At 35.8% G+C, this 20,324-nt stretch overlaps 1 long non-coding RNA gene across 1 annotated transcript; it reads right to left on the minus strand.

Moving 5' to 3' along the window:
- Nucleotides 1-14,675: 14,675 nt before the first annotated feature.
- On the minus strand, nt 14,676-18,606 carry LOC126055151 (uncharacterized). The gene is made up of 2 exons (XR_010277577.1): nt 15,976-18,606; nt 14,676-15,272 (listed from the first exon to the last, which is right to left on the minus strand). It is a non-coding gene; the product is annotated as an uncharacterized LOC126055151 (long non-coding RNA).
- Nucleotides 18,607-20,324: the final 1,718 nt, after the last annotated feature.

Genomic DNA, 20,324 nt, shown 5'->3' on the forward strand with positions numbered 1-20,324 from the left:
TTTTCCATCGAAATGAGGTGCGTTTGTCGTGCACTAATTCAATCTGCGACACGAGAAATATCGTTGAGATTAGTCGCCGGTGAAAAAAGTCGCCGGAAGAAATCGTGAGAGACTTGCAGAATTTGACATGGTCCCGTACGTGGTTATAAATTGTGTACATAGTCTTATTATACGTGTTTTAGATATACTGTTTTTTTATTAGGATTGTTTTGTGTTGAAAATAACTATGTAAATAAAAAGAAGTCTTATATTCTAAACAATTATCTTTCACTTTACTTGTAATTTTTTTCGCAAAAGGTTAACAAGTCCGATTATTTTGATGAATGCGAAAGTATTTAACTGTTGAGAGAGGGTGAGAACATAGAACTATTTCTTTTCTCTATGGCTCTGGGAAATTTCTGCAGCAGCAGTTAGAGCGATTTTAATAATTAGTATTCCCCTTCTTCCCACTTCAAATCTATTTAGGAGACTAGACATAGGTAAAAACCCTTCCCAAACGGAACCCTAAAAACTTCGTCGAAGCCGAGAGAACCCGTGAAAAATCTTTATTAAATCCCTCTTGAGCTAAATAAGTTCATTTGCAGAGTGAAAAAAAAAAATTTTTTTTTTGCCTTTTTTATAAATTAGTAAACATTTTTGGCGATTTGTATGGCTTACTCGGGCGGTAATTAGTGATTCTCAGTGAGGGTGTGTGCGGGGGGCCTATTGGAGAATTAAATTATTTTTTTCCGTCTAACTAATGAAGGGAGAGGAATAAATGTGGATTTAGACAAATTCGTGTTAGTTAAAGTTAAGACACGGTTATAAATCCGTATTTTTTTTATTTCGCCGCCTCTTTTGGCTGTCGGTTTAATTGGGTTTGGAGATAGGCTGTCAGCTAGAATTTAGTGGGCATTGAATTATTTTTTTGCTTGAGTAAATAGATTTTTCAGTAAATAATTATAGTTACAGCCTATTTATCGTCCCACTGCTGGGCACAGGCCTCCTCTCACACGGAGAAGGATTGAGCATTAATCACCACGCTTGCTCAATGCGGGTTGGTGATTTCAGACTATATAGTCCAGGTTTCCTCAAGATGTTTTCCTTCACCTTTTTATCAGCCATTGGTGTCTAAGGTATACTTAGAAAGTACATACAAACTTAGAAAAGTTGCATTGGTACTTGCCTGACCTGGATTCGAACCCGCGCCCTCATACTCGAGAGGTTGGTTCTTTGCCCACTAGGCCACCACGACTTTTTTAGTAAATAATTATACCAACGAAAATAAATGAAGTATAGCGATAGTGTCTTTTATAAACATAAACATGACATTAATAAACCAATTGATATATATTTAAACGTCTGTTATTTGAAAACAGACAGTTATCTAAAAAAATCTGATTATGACGTTGAAATTGAAAAACGGACCTTCCGTTTTGCAGACACTCTTTTTTTAGACAAATGTTCAACATATGGTTTAGTTTTTGTAGTAAGGCTGAAAGAGTTTGTTTATTGGCTTGTTCCAAACCTTTAAATCGGTGCAGTTTTACCCAGTCCATTTTAACCCAGTATATTTTAACTTGCCGTGAGAATGAAGAGGAAAAACTATAATTATTATATTAAATACTTATTTTATTTATTAACATGCTTGAACCTGTATGTACTTGTATGTAATGTGGTTCAAATATAACCACAATGAGGTTGAACTTATACGTATGACAATATTTTTGTTAACATCGCAATAGAAAATATATGACACATGTGTTTTTTGTGGTTTTAAAGGTTAAACGATACGCAATTCTGTTATATTTTATACTTGCTGTTCCCCGCGTCCTTCATCCCAAGCTAAATAATTCCTGCACTCGGATAAAAAATACCCTATCTATATCCTTTCTCAGAATCCGGGGTATCGGTGCACCAAATTTCATTGAAATCGGTTCAATAGTTTAGATTTGAAACCCGAACAAACAGATCTACCTTCGCACCTAGGTACATTCGCACTTGTAATATTAGTAAAGAATTAAAAATATTCACCTTTTTCCTTTTAAAGTTTGGATTAATCAATTTTTCCTTAAAACTTAACCAACCTACCAAGAATGCGGTGTCTGTATTCACCGGAATCTGTTTCACTTATGTGTGTGAATCATTGGGGTCACGGGGTCATTGACACTTGTGTTCGCAGTGTTTTGTTTGCACTAACTAAAGTATTAGATGACTATGTTTAGTGTACCCATTGTTAATATCTGTTAGGTGATTTTGAGTCAAATATTTTGCAGATTGTTTTGGTATTTTTGGCGGTTATAACATAAAAAGCAAAAAGTAAACTTTATAAATCAAACCGGCCAAGTGCGAGTCGGACTCGTGCACGAAGGGTTCCGTAAATTACAGTTAAATCAACCTATCTCAAAAACTATAAGAGATACTTTGATCAAACCAAAAATCGTTGAAAGAGTTAATTAGCATGCATCACCTCTATTTTTTTTAGAATTTTATACCCCGTAGTTATAAAAATAGAGGGGGGGGGGACATACTTTTTACGACTTTGAGAGCTGATATCTCAAAAACCGTTCACTTTAAGAAAAATGTTTTTTAGAAAACTTTATATCATTTTAAAAGACCTTTCCATTGATACCCCACACGGGTATGTACATCGAAAAAAAAAATTTCATCCCTCAGTTACATGTATGGGGGGCCCCACCCCCAATTCTTTTTTTTACTATTTAGTGTCATATTTTTGTAGCGGTTCATACAACACATATTCCCATCAAATTTCATCACTGTAGTACTTATAGTTTCCGAGTAAATCGGCTGTGACAGACGGACAGACGGACAGACGGACAGACGGACATGACGAAACTATAAGGGTTCCGTTTTTGCCATTTTGGCTACGGAACCCTAATAAAACATAAAAAGCAAGTTAAGCATGAGTAAAGGAACTCTGTCGCGCTGTAACGCCAAAACTCCTAAACCGATATAAATAATATTTGATTCAGGGATAGCTGAGAAAGAATATCGGTTATTTTTTATCCGAGGGCGGGAATTAGTCCTCTCAGATAGAGCCACGGGGAACAGCTATACAGAAACGCTAACGTAAAGTTATCTCTATTACACATTAATATTACGAATATACAAGATAAAAATAATCTATCTGTATTTAAAAACAATACAATGTAAAACAAATCACCAAACATTAACTAACGTGAGAAAATTAAAGGAAACAATTAAAAATCAATTATACCAACTATAATTAAACTATTATTAGTTCAAGGTTAGAACCTAGACATTATTTTGTACGATAACTTATCTGTTATTCGGTCAAGTGATTACCTACTGCGCGGAAGTGGCATTTGAGGGTTGACGCATCATACTGTTCTTTTGTTCTTCAAATATCCTGTATGTGTAATTATCGATAGAGGTATGAGGTGATTTTGATTGTAACTAGTTTGAAGCAGTTTTGCAGAAATTGCTTCGCATATTTGGATTAAAAGATTGTAATTATCAGGGATCCTGAATAGCCTTTTGCGTTTGTTGTGATTGGCTTTCAGTCTAAATAGTTGTAGATAAATACCCCGTCATCATCTCTCGAGCCTTTTCCCAACTATGTTGGGGTCGCCTTCCAATTTATATGAATGCACCTGAGAACCATTGTTTTACATGGAGCGACTGCCTATTTGACCTTTTCAGCCTGAGAAGTAGTACAACTGAATAATTTTCGCTTGAACGACTTTTTTGTTTCTAACTAGTCGTAACGTCTGCCAAAAAATGATCACCAGATGATCAAGACAGTGAGGAACCACAATATAACCTGTCTACCTTAAATGAGATCTCACCTATCTCCAACACTAAATGCAATCAAAAAAGAGTAGGTACTGACAAGAGAAAAACTTATCTTTTAAACCGACGTCACTTTGAAACTATAACAAGTTTCTAAGAATTTTAAGGCCAATCGGATAAGTGACGAATCCCGACCAGTACTTCATCAAAACATAACACTTTCTTTTCCTCTGTAGTCGAGTAAAAAAAGGACACATAATATACCGTTTACTAAGACCGTAATGTTCTAGTACAAATCAAATTACCGTTATTTCGTGGGTGTCAACTAAAAACCTAATATTTTTGACAAGCTGTGGGTGGACAGTGACCTTAGTTATTGCTGACCCAGTTTTGATGCGGTTTGTAAGTTCTGCGCAGTTGTAAAGATAGTTGATAGGTCATTAATTACAAGTAGGTACGTTAGTTAATGATAAATTGGTTGATATTGTTAGGTGTTATCAGTATGTATTTTCCCAATATATTTGGTCGGTTTTTACTCGAAGGTGTGTACTTTAATGTTTAGTTAATTATATATAGAAAGGTTCATATTAGTGTGTCATTTTATTGAGATGTCTAGACCCGATATTTATATTCTAGAAACTTTTATGACCGATTAAAAACCGCTACTAATTCATTATAGTAGATTTGGTATTCCAGTTCTAATTTCTCCGATGCAATAAACTTGAATTCTCGTTAATTATATTTTCCGTTCCAAAGGCTGCAAGTAACTTCACGCACGTTAAAATGTACAAACAAATCTCTACTGCGCATGTGCAAAACTTTAAAATAGCTAACTTCAAGAAGGCAAAGATATTTGACAAGAACTATACTCAAGCAAAACATTTTGTCAACAAAGTTCTCATCCACTAAACGACACACCTCTTTACTCAACTGCCCATAAAAGGGCGTTATGTTTTAAACTCGCACTAAAGTAAAATGACTCAACTAATTAACTTGACTTTCTACCTGATACCAATGATTCACTATCAACACTCTTTGTTTTAGTTCTAAGAACGGAAACATGATCCCAAAAGTCCCCGGTTTCGTCCAATTTACAATTTCGTTGAAGGACCCTTTTTTTAAGGAATGCAGTTGACTCATTGATTTGGAATACTTAAGTATTTTATTGCTACATTCCTATTTACAAAAACACTTTTCGTTTGACTTAGTAATTTTTGACGTTCTATGAGGATTATAGACTTATGTAAAAACGGCCCGTTTGTCAATTGTTTTGTATTCTATGAAATTGTTTTTTTGACTGGTTTTCCCGTTTAGATATTGGGTTTTGTGGTTTTGTTGCAGTACACCTATGTACAGTTGAAATCACGTTGAAAGACAGTACACGTGTAAGGATTGGGATTTTTTTTAGACCAATATTTTATAGCCATTATAATCAAAATGCCATAACCCCATATTTAGGGATAATGAATAATATAAACAACAAAAATTATGACTATACAATATTTCTATTTAAAAAATGCCTGAATAGCTCTGTCTGGCTGTCTCTTCCGATTTAAATGAAATTTGATTAACAGGTAATCTGGATCCTGAAAAGGATCAACTAGGCTATATTTTATCCAGGTACGGAAAGTACCTACTTTCCTCGGAATCCAGGGAACAGCTAGTACATTATAATTGGCAGCCACCCAAGACCTATGATACACAATCGATCAAAATCGATACACATATCGAATGTCAAACAAATTACTCAGAAATTCTAATATTGTTTGTTCAATTAAAATACAATGCAGTGCAGAAATATTTGCCCAGTCGACAGTTTCAGTCAACGCACGTACTAATATTACCAATTGTAAATACTTGAGTACTTAGAATTCACATTCTTGAGCTTGAATAATTTACACACGTACGGAGTGTACGGAAAAATGCGATTAGAATAATCTTTGTTAGGAAACTAGATATTTTTGATAGCCTTTATGTCTCTATGTATTTCTTTTCATCGTTTTTCCTATATATTAGATAACTCACGTTTCGATGTGTAAGAACATTTATTAACACGTTTTTAAACCAAATATCTAAAAAAAAGTAATAATAAAAAAACAAAATAAATACACATTGAAAGTTACATAGATTGAGAACTTTTTAGATAGCTTTTTAAGTCAGGTGAATTTCGAAAATTGTTTCGGGTGCCCGGGTAACTGGGTTAAGGAGGTCAGATAGGCAGTCGCTTCTTGTAAAGCACTGGTATTCAGCTGAATCCGGTTAGACTGGAAGCCGACCCCAACATGATTGGGAAAAGGCTCGGAGGATGATGATGACTTTCGAAAATTGTAGGATCGGATGCCTCTTCAGTATGTAGATGTATGGTAGTGCAAAAATTACAATCAATCATGTATTACCTGGCCTCAAAGGTTGAAGAGATCCACAATTCCTTGAACAGCCGGATCTGGTATATAGTTTAGTGAAACTACTTGCTGTCAGTGGGGGGTCAAAGACAGTCAGATCAGACCTAATTTTTGATCCCCCACGTCTGGTTAGTAAGCAAGTTATTCTCAGACTAAAAACAAAAGAGATTATACACAGGACATGGAATGAATCATCAGATAAAATCGGAGAGTATCAAGGAAATAATATTTGCTACCCGTGTTTCGTATTGAAATTTTTATGTGATAAAAACTATGATAATAGATCTAGATCGTATCTGATATAAGATACCGAAAATAAATGCTACTGTTGAATCATTCGCCAAAATATTGCGTGGAACGAAATTTTTTTGCGCAATTTTCGTGTGTGTCATGTCATTACACTTATGAACAAAAAAATTTGGAATAGTTCCAAAATAGTAAAAAAAATATTATAGCTTTTTCCTTGTGAATCATTGATGAAGAAGAAAGTTTGAGTATGTGTCAAATTAATTTTAAAAAGTCATACAAGAAGGTTTTTTTAAACGTTATGAATATGAAGAAAGATTTATAATGAATGACACTGAACTCAAAGAACTTGTTTGTGTACAGTATTTTGTAAAAGCAGTTTAATCCATAAGGAAAAAGGAATTAATAACTGTAGTCATTCGTAATATTCATTTAAATATTATTGTGATTGTGAGTAATACTAGAACAGTCTCTTTTATACTTACGAACCGTGATTCCCGAATTAAGATTTTGAACTACCATTGGTAAATCCAGATCCCAATGTTAGTTTTAGAAATGATGATTTTATGTTAAGGTAAAAACACAGTGATGAAATCATTAATTCACACAATAATTGAGAAATCATATCTCTGTTTAATTTTTTCTATAATATAATTATGTAGTTTGCATACATCCTCCGAGCCTTTTTCCAACTATGTTGGAGTTGGCTTCCAGTTTAACATAGTTTGCACCTATTTGCTTAAATTGTAAGATAAGTTGAAAGATACAGCTGAGTTGGAAGATACACGTGTATCAAAACATGTCATAGACTCATAGACAAATAATCTAAAATAATAGTAGTAATACATGGAATCGAAATATAGGTAGGTATCTAATCTTCAGTTAGTAACAGAAAACTATTTGACAAACAGGAAAAATCTATATTTTTGTGATTCTATCTGTTAGATAAAATGTTAACAGTAGCGATCGAAATCGGTTATCCCAATCTTTTCGCCACGATTAAGAAGTAACGAAAATACCCATTGATGGAGTGTAAGATTACGTAAATGATACTTATATTAAATATGATTATGCAATCTGTAGTATAGTTGTCTAGTAACTGGGTACTTTTAGTACAAGCTCTAGTTAATTGAGGACTATTTAAAATGGGAAATCATCAAATTATGCTGTGGGGTAGCAGCCTGAGGGAGTGTCAGACTCTTACTGATTAAAATCCATCATGTTCCTTCTTTAGCTCTTTATGTACCAGGGTCGCAGTACTCTTTCGAACGATCCCAAAGCCCCAGCACGCTAGATTGTGGTGTCAGGAATGTTTTACCAAAATACTTAATTTCCACATAGCTAATAGTATTTTTGTACCAGTACCCATAGATATAATTAGTATAGTTATTTATACAAATACATAGTTTCTATCAACATAAATATATAATACCTTCTTAAAAAAAGCTACTACTTCAAGTGGCATATTGACCCAAGGACACCAATTCGCGACCAACAAGTTACAACAAAAAAATCAACATGGCGTCTAAACCAAAGAGAAAGTCTACAATGACGTAGTGAAAGGAATTCGGACAATCCACACAGGTTTGAGTCACGGGTGAAATATTAATGATTTAGATAACCTATCGGACTAATGGCATTGCGTACTACCTTCGAAGTCCGGTTACAATTGAATGAAAGGTGAATGTTAAATCTATGAGTCAAAATGGAGGTATCTGTCCAGCTTTTTATGTCTCTCTCAACATAGGCAGCTAAGAGGCGTTAAGTAGTAGTTTTATATTTTTCATTTCAAATAACCAGCCTGAAAGACGACATGAATAGGAAGAGAGTGAGTGACTGAGGAAAATGGAAGAGGATGACATATTGCGACCCCAAATATAATTAGGAACAGGGCAGGAGGAAGAAGAAAAAATAACCAGTGTCTTTCACAGGGTCTTGATTATTTGTACCTTAAATCGCTCAATATATTTGGTGTAAAAGTGCAAGACAGGTATGACAAATGATCAGAGTACTTAGCTGTCGCATTTAAAATTACTAGTCAGGATTACTACGTTTACGTTTATGTTTTTTTTATTGACCATAGGGTCGCGTTTGACCCCTATCTCACCTGATGATAAGCAACGATGCGGTAAACGACCTTTTTCCTTAAATTAACCCATGTTGTTTCCACTATACGTTTTATAACATAAACCAAATCCGAAAGTAGGTATCGAGTTTATGTTTGCAAATAAAACCGTAAAATTCGCAGAATACCGTAACATTGAGACTAGATATGCTATCTATAACCCAGATATAAGTAGGCACACACCTACAGTCGTATTTTCTATAATCTGAACTGTCTAAATGATAACAATGATCTATATTATGTTTTCAACGAGATAATATACCTATCGTGACAGCATCTTGTTTTGAAATTAGGGTTCATTGAACAGTATTGAACACTGAGCTAAGTCATTGTTCGAAAGAGTCACCGCGGCGCTGATACATAAAGGATTTAGGAAGGAACATGGTGGGTTTTAGTCAGTAAGAGTCTGACACTCCCTCATGCTGCTAACCCACAGCGGGAGGGGTCATTTGATGATTTTCCATAAAAAATGGCTTCATTCAAAACCACTACTAGAACATTAGTGGTGACCTAGTGGTTACAGAACCAGCCTCTTAACTACGAGCGAGTTCGATTCCAGATCAGGCAAGTATCAATATAACTTTTCTAGTTATATGTAAGTACTCCAAAGTGTATCTTGGACACCAATGACTGAGTTAAGGTGATGGAAAGCATCTTGATAAATCCTGGACTCAAGGTCTAAGTATATTTACCAACCCGCATTGAGCAACCGTGGTGATTAACGCTCATTCCTTCTCTGTATAAGGAGACTCCAATGAATTAGGACGGGGGCAGATGATGATGATAATGAGCTGTCAATATTTTTTACTTTTGTTTAACACCAGCGGAACCAATCTGCATGTCAATAATTCGGTCATGAATGATGAGATTTACATTTTTGACAGATCAAGAATTTTATCTTAACAGAGTTGTAAATAGCAGTGGAAAAATACATATTTTGCGCAATATTTTATTGGCGAAATGGGCAATCTGAATATTGGTGCTAACGCCACTGAGATAAGTTACTATTATGTACTACAAAGATATCTATGTATTTTCGAGAAATTACGACCAACGTAGTCTTCTTACTTTTTTGACACTGACTAATAATAAATTGATAACTTTTTACCGACTTAAAAAGCAGGAGACTTTCAATTATTTTTATGTGACTATCTCAAGACACTGAAGAACTTTAATTATGGACTATTGCCAATGGTCACAGACCTTGTCAAAACCCCTTCTTATACAAAGAAGCAGAGAGAAGGTAAAGACAGACAAACAAGTCCAATCGAACTTGGAGTCATACTTAGATAACAATTATTACTCTTCCAATATTCTTATTAATAGGGGAATCCCCGAAACATTAAAAAGCCAAGACATGCACTTAATTCAATTCTAAAATGTCAATAACACTATACTTGTGCTTGAATCTAATATTGCTTAAATAGGACAACAGGAAAGACCTATCAAATTGTACAATTTGATACTACAGTGTGATATTCAACTATCATTCACTGGTATTAATATAAATGGGGCAAAGACTCTACTTGTATAAACATAGATGGATATAGAGGCAGGGGAAGATCAGAGAAACGATGGATTTGTGTTAAAAGAATATGGCTGCATTCCTGTCATTTCTAACACGTTATATCATCATCATCATCATCATTAGTCAAGAGGTGTCGGGTTGTCTAGGTAACTGGGTTGATGAGGTTAGATAGGATAGGCGGTCACTGCACCTAAAACACTCGAAGCACCTGGTCAAGTCTGGAAGCCAACCGTTACAAAGTTTGGGAAATGGCTAGTCAGATGATTTGAGAAGTCAGTTAGAGTGTATGGAAGAGTGATGCACCATTATCGAATAGGCATTTACCTATTATGATTCCTCATAATTATATTACACAACCTTAAGATTTCATCTTCTAGCAAGTTCCTATCTCCACGCCAAATTCCATCCAAAACAGTTCAACGATATAAACGCCTAAGCGACAACAGACAGACAAATTTTCGTTGCTATATTATTATTAGATACTAAAGTATAATGCACTTTGTTACAATTTCTGCTTTTAATACTTAGTATAAACTTAAGCACTGACTCATTTATGTTCAAGTTACTTTTAAAGCTATTTACAATGGACACTCATTGTCCATTGTGTGATAAAACAATAATATGTACGCCTAATTAATAACTTAACTGTTATGCTTAGTTCTTTTAGTTTGTTTTGGCTTAAGATAATGTAAACTGCTGGGCTGAAATTGATTGTATAGAGTATACAAAGAAGGGTATGAAAAGGAAGACTAGTAAATAGCTTAGCAGCATGGTTTTAATATCTGAATTTATAGGTTAGTTATCAATGATTTTCCTGTAATTCTATCAGTACTTGAAACTGTTGAAAATGCACTTAAAACTTATGTATTACTATGAAACTATTGAATAACATTTAAGTAACACCATTTTACAAGTCCTTTTAATAGTAAACAATTATAATAAAGAAGAAAACGTATCAAAATAAAACAAAAATAGAAAAAAGCACTCCCGCGCAGTTTAAAAATAAAAACAAAAAAAAAACTTACGAATGAGGTAGCAACAGCAACACAAATCCAAATTCAAAAACAGAACCACACAGTTCTAGAACACCGATTTGAAAAATAAAACATTCGATTTTTAAATGTTTAAAACAATATTCTGTATTCAAAACAGCGTTCGATGGCCAAGTGACAGAGAGCAACTGAACAATTTGCGACCGATATCTGTGTTTACTACGTTAGAAGAGCCATTGAACCCCAAGCGAAATTCAACCTTAGCTCATACAAAATAGAGTCTAAAATGTAATGTTGTCGTGCGTTCAGTACTTTGTGAAACTGTCCAAGCGAGTATTGAGGTCAGTGACGTCTTTTTTCTGATAAATTCGCGGAAGCAAGATAGTTTATTATAATTTACCCAAGTGCGAAAGAGATGGTGTCACAGAGAAATGGTTTGACTGTGGTCAGTCATTAATTGCTATCAATTAAAGTTTTGCTGACGAGATTTCTATGGGAATGTAATTTGTATGTCAAAATACGGTTTTTACCGTATGCATCATTTTTGAAAGTGAAATTACCAAATTATGTACGTATTATGTACACAGAAAAAAAATGTACTTTTCGCACATCCTTATAAGTAGGTAATCAGTTAATGAATTGCAAAAACAACTAATGACGTTTTGGTTTACCGTTACGTATTAATTCAGAAAAGTATATAGGTTCTTCCCAGTTTGAAAACCGTTTAAAACATTCATGCTTAGAGTACATATTAACCCCTACTGTGCCATTTTAACCGACTTAAAAAAATGGGGTTCTCTGTTTTCCTGACCATAGTCAAGAAACTGGGGTCTAATCAAGGGGTATCGGGTTGCCTGGGTAACTGGGTTGAGGAGGTCAGATAGGCAGTCGCTTCTTGTAAAGCACTGGTACTCAGCTGAATCCGGTTAGACTGGAAGCCGACCCCAACATAGTTTGGGAAAAGGCTCGGAGGATGAGTCAAGAAACTGGGATATACTGTAAAGGCTATCAAGTCTCATACGAACCTATACATGTGACGCAAAAGATTTAAAAAATTACATAGTCGCTATGAAACTGAAACCGGCTTCTCTAAACGTCAAAAGGTGACTCAAAAAACTCTTGCAAGAATATGGGTACAACCCGTACAACCAATGGTATGCCTCCAAATCTCTGCCAAGATGATCCTCGATGGCATTTTGACCTAAATGACGTATTTTAGGGTCCCGTACGCAAAAGTATCATATAATTTTTTAGTTTGTTTGAGTTCTATATTTCTGTCATCATCAGCCTAGTCTTTTCCCAACTATGTTGACGTCGGCCTCCAGGCTAGCTGCAGCTGAGTACCTGCTAGTATTTTAGATGGAGCTACTGCCTATCTGACCTCCTCAAACCTGTATTTAGCCCTGCATTTTTCAATAAATTTTTAAATTGTTAATGTATGTGCGTCTCTTCATTCACGTAATTAAAGGTATTTTCTTTCTTTCCAGTTACCCGGGCGACCTGATACTCTTTGGTAAGTCTGACCTTTATTATCGTACAACTCGTGTGGCTAGTAATATGCCACGAGCTCCTTTTCCGTATTTCAGTGTCGTCTAAGTACCTATCTTTACAAATTCTAAGTAGGTAATAGGGTTTTTTTACTTAGTAGATAGCTTCTTACTGGTAGTAGCAATGCTATCCCTAAATGATAAGGAAATAGTGTATTTTGAAGGAACCTGGACTAATATAGTCTCAAATGGCTATCTAACTTAAGCAATCGTCTTGATTAATGCTCCGATTTCTTAGAACGGAATTTCTCCATTGAAGACTTATCATCAATGAACTTAGTACGATGGTACTTAATACGAATACTTACGGCCCAAGATAACATCTATCTGTTGATGAATTACCAGCGATTTTGAACATAAGCCCCAAACAAGTACTTCATCATCAGCCTATCGCAGTCCACTGCTGGACTTAGGCCTCTCCAAGTGCACGCCACTGAGATCGATTTTCGGCTTCTCGCATCCAGCTCCTGCCAGCCGCCTTGCGCAAGTCATCACTCCACCGTGCCTGAGTACGTCCACTATTACGTTTGCCGAGGCGTGGTCTCCAAGTACTTACCTAATATCAAATTCCTATCTTAAGTAACTTTACAAAAACCTAGGTCACAATGATGTACGGGCCCTTTAATTCAAAACCCATTTCAACCATGTCCGGTTATAGGTATAAATTCAGACCATAAGAGAGTACGAATTCGTATAAGTCATACTTTCACTAGCAGAAGACACGTCCTTCATATTCTGACGTCACATAACTGTTACACTGACCTGTCCTTTTTAGGAATCTTACTAATATTAAAAATGCCAGTTAGTAAATATGATGATGACGTATTGACATAAAATAGGTTTGATTATCTTTCACGCTAAAACTATTGGATGGATTTTGATGAAACTTATGACAGTAATATAGCTTATTTTTTAGAATAATATATAAGCCAATTTTTAGGTAGGAGTTAGTTCTCCCGGGATGTTTGTGAAACCGCAGGAGGAAAATAGTTTACGTATCAATTTGTGACGTGTAGCTTGGAAATTAAATACCTAATACTAATTAATGTAATTGAATTTGAATATGTATTTGTAAACTTAGCCATTGGCCTTTTATAAGAACCTTTATGTTTAAGAACTATTGACGCCTTAAACCGAGTCTTTAATAACGTAGGTAAACCCGCAAAATACAGTTAAAAAATAGAGGTGCAATAATTAACAATAGGCTATAATTAATACTTATTGGGTACTGCTGAACTAAGTAAATCATCATCAAACCTTGGATGACTGCATGCCCTTCTAACCACTAAGTCATACGCGGTAGTTTTAGGTAATAATCATTAAACTATTAACTTAATAGGTAAGCCTTGTTAACGTGAGTAGGTAAATTTAATTAATGACTGATTTATCTTTTACCTTGAATACATATTTAGGCCACGGTTTGTTCATCAATCGATAAATAGAATTATACTTAATCTTAATTATACTTAATCTTCTAAGTCCATAAGTCAGTAAGTACTTGGACACCAATGACTGTGTTTCGGATGGCACGTTAAACTGTAGGTCCCGGCTGTCATTGAACATCTTTGGCAGTCGTTACGAGTAGTCAGAAGTCAGAAGGTATATCTGACAACCGGGTAACTGGGTTGAGCAGATCAGATCTTAGGTTGTCGCTCCTTGTAAAACACCGGTACTTTGCTGCATCCAGGTAGACTGAAAGCCAACCCCAACATATAGTAGGGAAAAAGCTAGGCAGATGGTACCAATAATTTCTTTCTAATCCTTATTTTTTAAAGTTTGGTATGTGTCGGTATGTTATTTGTCATGTTGAAAGGGCTCTACTATTTAAGAACAAGTTTTGTTATGGATTTAGACTGAAACCTGAGGAATAAATTATTGTATCTGGGTGCAGTTTCTTTAAAATGGTGGAACTGAGATACAGCAGCAATGTAACATTAAAAGTTAAAATGTAACATTTTTCAAGTAAAAATTAATTATTTCATGATGAGAGCACCAATTTCAGTTTAAAGTTAATCGATTGGCTGCGCCTGCGCACCTGATCATTTCATAAAGCTTAGAAGGATTTTTGACAAAAATAAAATATTATATTTTTTTTTTTAATTTTTATTTTACATTCACCAAAGAAAGGAAGTTCCTACCTAGTTACCTACCTACATCAACAGTACAACACTGCAGACTAGTCCGCCGATAGTTTGATCGAGCGCTTTATGTAAGCACCCTAACTACGGAAATGCATGGCAGTGTGCACATTACAGCGATCAAATATACCTATATTCGGCATCAGACCGACAGAAAACTTTGATTGGAATCACGATTTTCTCAAAAAACAATTGCCATTCATCGAATCGACCGTCGACTGTTTAGGCTGCAGTGTGTGGCCCATAGTTACCTTAAGTACTTAAAAACTAACTTCTTAGTCAATTCAGAGGTCTTTCTTTGATAGTCTTTTCCTGGTCGCCCTTTAACGTGCAACTTTCCCAGGTTTACGTTTACCGCACTTTTCTCGCAAACGCGCAGGAGACACAACACTTAGACATTTTTCACTTAGGATTTTTCTAAAATTATTTGATGACTCGGAGGCGGAAACAGATTCAGTTGGCATCGGAGGGGGCTGAGGGGGGTCGAGAGGAGGCATCAGGTTCGTCGCCTCTTGGTAGACTGTCGCTTCCGGCGACGGCTCTGAAAAGAAGAAGAAGGTTGTAGTATACACGGTATTGCTGGGAAGTTTGTTCTTCACCGCTTCTTCTTCCCAGACATAACACTAGGAAGTGGTGAAAGGCGTTTTGAGGGTGCTGTCCTTTTGTAAAAACTACATAACTACTGCAATAAAAGAATATCCTTTAAGTACAATAAACTGTGATACCCTATTCATAAATCAATTGTTTATTTATTACTGTTTACAAAAACACTTCAAAGAGACAAAATATTTTTTAAAGTATGTAAATAAGGTTCAACATTTTAAGAGTAAAACTCTTAACCAACCCCTAAAACTTTTTTTTTTGATGATGAGAGAAATTTTATTTATATTGAAATTAACACATTCACAAACATATTATTGTAGATCATCATCATCATCAGCCTATCGCAGTCCACTGCTGGACATAGGCCTATCCAAGTGCACGCCACTGAGATCGATTTTCGGCTTCTCGCATCCAGCTCCTGCCAGCCGTCTTGCGCAAGTCATCACTCCACCGTGCCTGAGGACGTCCTACACTACGTTTGCCGATGCGCGGTCTCCACTCTAGAACTCGTTTACCCCAACGGTTATCGGTTCTTCGGCTAATATGGCCAGCCCACTGCCACTTCAGCTTGCTGATTCGGTGGGCTATGTCGATATTATTGTAGATACTTATATTAAAATGTATTTATTATTTGAACGTACCCTTATTCCGTTTCCTTGTCAGCATTTTTCCACCAGGGTCCAAATTATTGAAGAATTCACAACTATTTATGAATCTTACAGAAAAATACTAAAACTGAATCTAACAATCGATATGAATCGATTCTAATCACTCGATTCTTCCTAGGCACGTTTGGTTTCTTCCTTGAGCAAATTGAGACTGAAATAAAATGGCGATGGCAGTACTAATTCATACGTGCTTTAGGTAGATTAAGTACAGTCAACGCAGAAAGTATATAAGTGTTGTTTTTTTTTTAATTTGATCTTTTGTCACGAGATAATATTTTGCTATAATTAAAGGAGTTTTTTTTTCTATTGTTTAGTTAATGGAAGAAGAAAATGAGTACAAACGCTAATTACTTATAGTAATTTATTATTTATATATGTTTTTATATCTTGTATATAGTATTTGATTTTATGTATTGTGTTTAGTATTTTTATTTAGTAACGTAGTTTAATTTTGTAAATAGTGTACATATTCAAGTTTGTAATTACTGAAAATAAACCAGTTACCTATAAGTGTTCTGATTATTATTACATAATTTGATTTACTTCTACTTTCCATTATGATTTAAATTTCAAGATTCTAACTGACAGATAAAACTAACAAAATGCACAAAATAATTATTTTTAAAAACATATCTAAAACTTTTTATTCATTTTGTCGTCATTACACAAAAAATGCAACATTTTTACATGAAACATTTTTTTTAATACCGACTGCGACTGTACCTTAAAACAGTTGCGCATTATTAACTCTATCACTAGATAACCTGGTTTTTATCGATCGTCGATAATTATCAGTGTTCGCGACAGACGTATCCGTGCGCCGCGAGTGCAAAATCATAATGCCTAAGTGTTCGTGTATGCGCGTTACTATTTAAAAACCGTCTATAACCGTCGTATAAACCGTCTTCTTGGGCATCACCATAGACTCTAAATTGCAATGGGGTGCCCACATCTCAGCAATGTCAAAAAGGCTGAGTTCCGCAGCTTATGCAGTCAGAAAAATAAGACAGATTACTGACGTTGCTACTGCTAGGCTCGTGTATTTTGCTTACTTCCATAGTATAATGTCCTACGGTATTTTATTGTGGGGGGCAGCGGCGGACGTAAATTCAATATTTGTACTCCAGAAAAGGGCAGTTCGTGCAATTTATGGCCTCGGCCCTCGCGAGTCACTGAGAGAATTATTTAAAGAAATTGAAATACTTACACTTCCTTCTCTTTATATTCTAGAAAATATAATGTTCGTACGCAAAAACATAAATCAGTTTATTGTTAAAAGTGATATACATTCGATTAATACAAGAAACAAGCACAAACTAGTAGTTCCGAGATTCAGATTAACGAAATCGAATAAATCGTTTTTAGGGAATTGTGTCCGTTTTTACAACAAGCTGCCTAAGTGTGTAACCGATCTCTCGGATATAAAATTTAAGAACACTGTAAAATCCACCCTCATTAAAAAAGCTTATTATAAAATTCAAGACTTCGTTGATGATAAAGATATTATATGGCGATAACTCATCTCTCCATGTGTGGCTTCCCTGGCAATTAAACGTCTTTTTCTTTTCTCTTTGGATTGTATTGATTTACTGTTTACCTTTCAATTGCATTGTATAATTTTATCAGCTTACTATTGTTATGTAATAGAATGTTTGTGAAAATATTACTTTTTAAAAGAGTGTCTATGGAGTTTCTTGCCGGCTCTTCTCCATGAGACCAACTTTTTGGAACCGTGCAACTAATTTGACGTTTCATAAGAGCCTGCAAAGGCCTATTTGAAATAAAAACAATTTGATTTTGATTTTGATTTTGATTTATACTCTAACAATTTCGTGATGAGGGTAATGAGCAAAAAGTGCCGTGAGCCGCGCCGAGGTACAGTTACCGGCACGGATGTCGAGCCCTGACCTTCACCTGCGCACAAGCGATTTACTGCCTTATTGCCTTATGCGTACAGGTGCGCAAAGCGATCCCCACTCCTCCGCCGAGAGCCCGACATCCGTGCCGGTAACTGTATGTTTTCACGAGCACCCTCCTTCTAAATAATGAGGGTTTTCTTAAATGGCGTCCACGAGGTGGCAGCACCGAGTCGTCAGGTCCAGGTAACTGTTAAAGTGCTTATCTTTACTATGAATAGTGAACGATTTTAGTGTTTTTTTTTTTATTATTTTATAATTAAAGCACTGCATTATTGTTTTACTATTGAGGTTGAGTAAATAAAAAAAAACTAAATCATATTGTGTTAACAAATTTTTCAACAAGCTTTTCCTTAGTACCAGTGACTTTTGCACCCTCTCTCTTAGCTCAATTTTTAGTTCGGAAACCTTATTCTGACCGTAGTCCATAATAAAATCAATAACACTTCCAATATAACAGAATTTCAATAAACAATAAGTTCGGACCCTACAATTCCATACTATTTGACAGCTGTTTGGACCTGACGCATACGAAGCGCCGCCTGGCGGCAGAAAAAGTATCGAAAACCCTCATTGTAGAATTGTGTTCAGATTTTGATAGTGTTTTAATCTGTAAATTATAGTGTTTTTTCATAGCAAATTGTAATAGTTTTATAGTGGTAGCCTTAACCTACATAGTTGTGTATAATAAACATATAGGTAGTTCTGCCGTTTAAGGCCTGATTTGCCTATGTAAACATTTCTCGATAATAAAAATCCTAGACTTTCATTAGTGAAATAGTGTTTAACTGAAAGCCTAGGTCTCAGTATATAGAAAATAACTTACTTTAAAGGAATATTGTTAATAGTTTAAGTTACAGAACAATAAATAATGTCTGTGTTTTGACTTTCATTTAATTTTTCACATGCAAATTGTCAATACTAGGGCTTAGGTCACATCGATAGGATTACTATCGCCAGATAGCCCATGAAATGCCCTAACACACACTGCCTTCCGTATCGAGATAACCCCCATAGTTTGTTTTATATTTCGAGATAATCTTCATACAAGGACTGATTTCACATAGTTTTCATAGTTTATTCGGTTATAGTGTTTCAGCCCTGAAGATATACAGGGTGTGTATAGCATAGTTCAGTGGCGCACTTCATGGGGGGTCTGACGCTATGTGTCCCATGATGCTCTCATGTACCATGGATTTGTAATATTGCTGTAAAATTGAAAGGTCAATAAAACTGAGGTTGGTCGGAGGGACGAGGAGTCGAGGCGCTCATTACGGTAAAGTACGAGTACGGTACGAGCTCATTCGGCGCGCAAGCGCCGCCGTACAATCGTAGTCATCGGTATAGAATTTTAATAGTGCAAAATAGTAAATAGTGAAATAGTAAACAGTAGTGCGTCGAAGCTCGTCCCTTCAAGACTCCTGAAAAATATATGAAGACTTATTATTTCGCCGGCATTCCTGAACCCACAGTAGCAGAGAGTACTAAAACCAGTCTAAACGTATTCTTGTTTCTGATATTCCTGTTTCTCGCCACATCGTAAATACAGTCCACTCGCCCAGACGTCCACGAACCAGCGACCGACGGGGCGTCAACGTCTCGAAGCCACCCATAGTTCCTGCTTCTGAGCTACGTCCGTCCCGCACAATCAGGATACACTATTTTGTTTTGCATTTTACCTCTATACATATGTACAATGACACATACGTAAGGCTGCCTATTAAGTTCTGTCGTTTGATAACTTCCCGCGATTATAAAAAAACAAATATATATGCCACTTTCATCCTCTTGAATTTAGAATTCGAAAACAAAAGAATGTTTTTAAATTGGTCGAATAGTTTTATTGTATTGTCCATTGCAACGTGGCAGGTCGGTTGTAAAAATGGAAATGTCTAAGGAAAATTTGCGTGCGATCATTTTCTAGAACTTTAAAAGGGGGTTGTCGCGACTTTAGTGCTTTGAAGAGATTAGTTCTGTATTTAGTGATATAGCACCATGCCTTAGGACCGTAGAACGCTAATATTTAGGATTTCAACGTGGCCACTCTATCCAAAAAGCGCCATGACGGAAGATAATATCGACGCCGTGTGTCAGCTAATTCTCGCAGACCGATATGTAACATACTGCGAAATAGAGGCATCCGTGGGCATTTCAGGGACCACTATCCAAAAAATTCTGCACGAAGAACTTGGCGTAAAAAAGTTGATCTCTAGTTGGATGCCCAATAGCTTTGCGACGACTAACAAACAGCCCGTGTAAGTCGGTGTCGCAAAACTCCGCAGCGATTTAACGGAGGAGAGTCAAAGCATGTCTATGATATAGTCATGGGTGATAAGTCTTGGATATATGCTTGCGATCCATATTCCAAGCAGCAGTCAACTGTGTGGGTCTTCCAAGACGACCCAA

Source organism: Helicoverpa armigera, chromosome 22 (genome assembly GCF_030705265.1).
Source record: "Helicoverpa armigera isolate CAAS_96S chromosome 22, ASM3070526v1, whole genome shotgun sequence".
NCBI classification, from domain to species: domain Eukaryota; kingdom Metazoa; phylum Arthropoda; class Insecta; order Lepidoptera; family Noctuidae; genus Helicoverpa; species Helicoverpa armigera.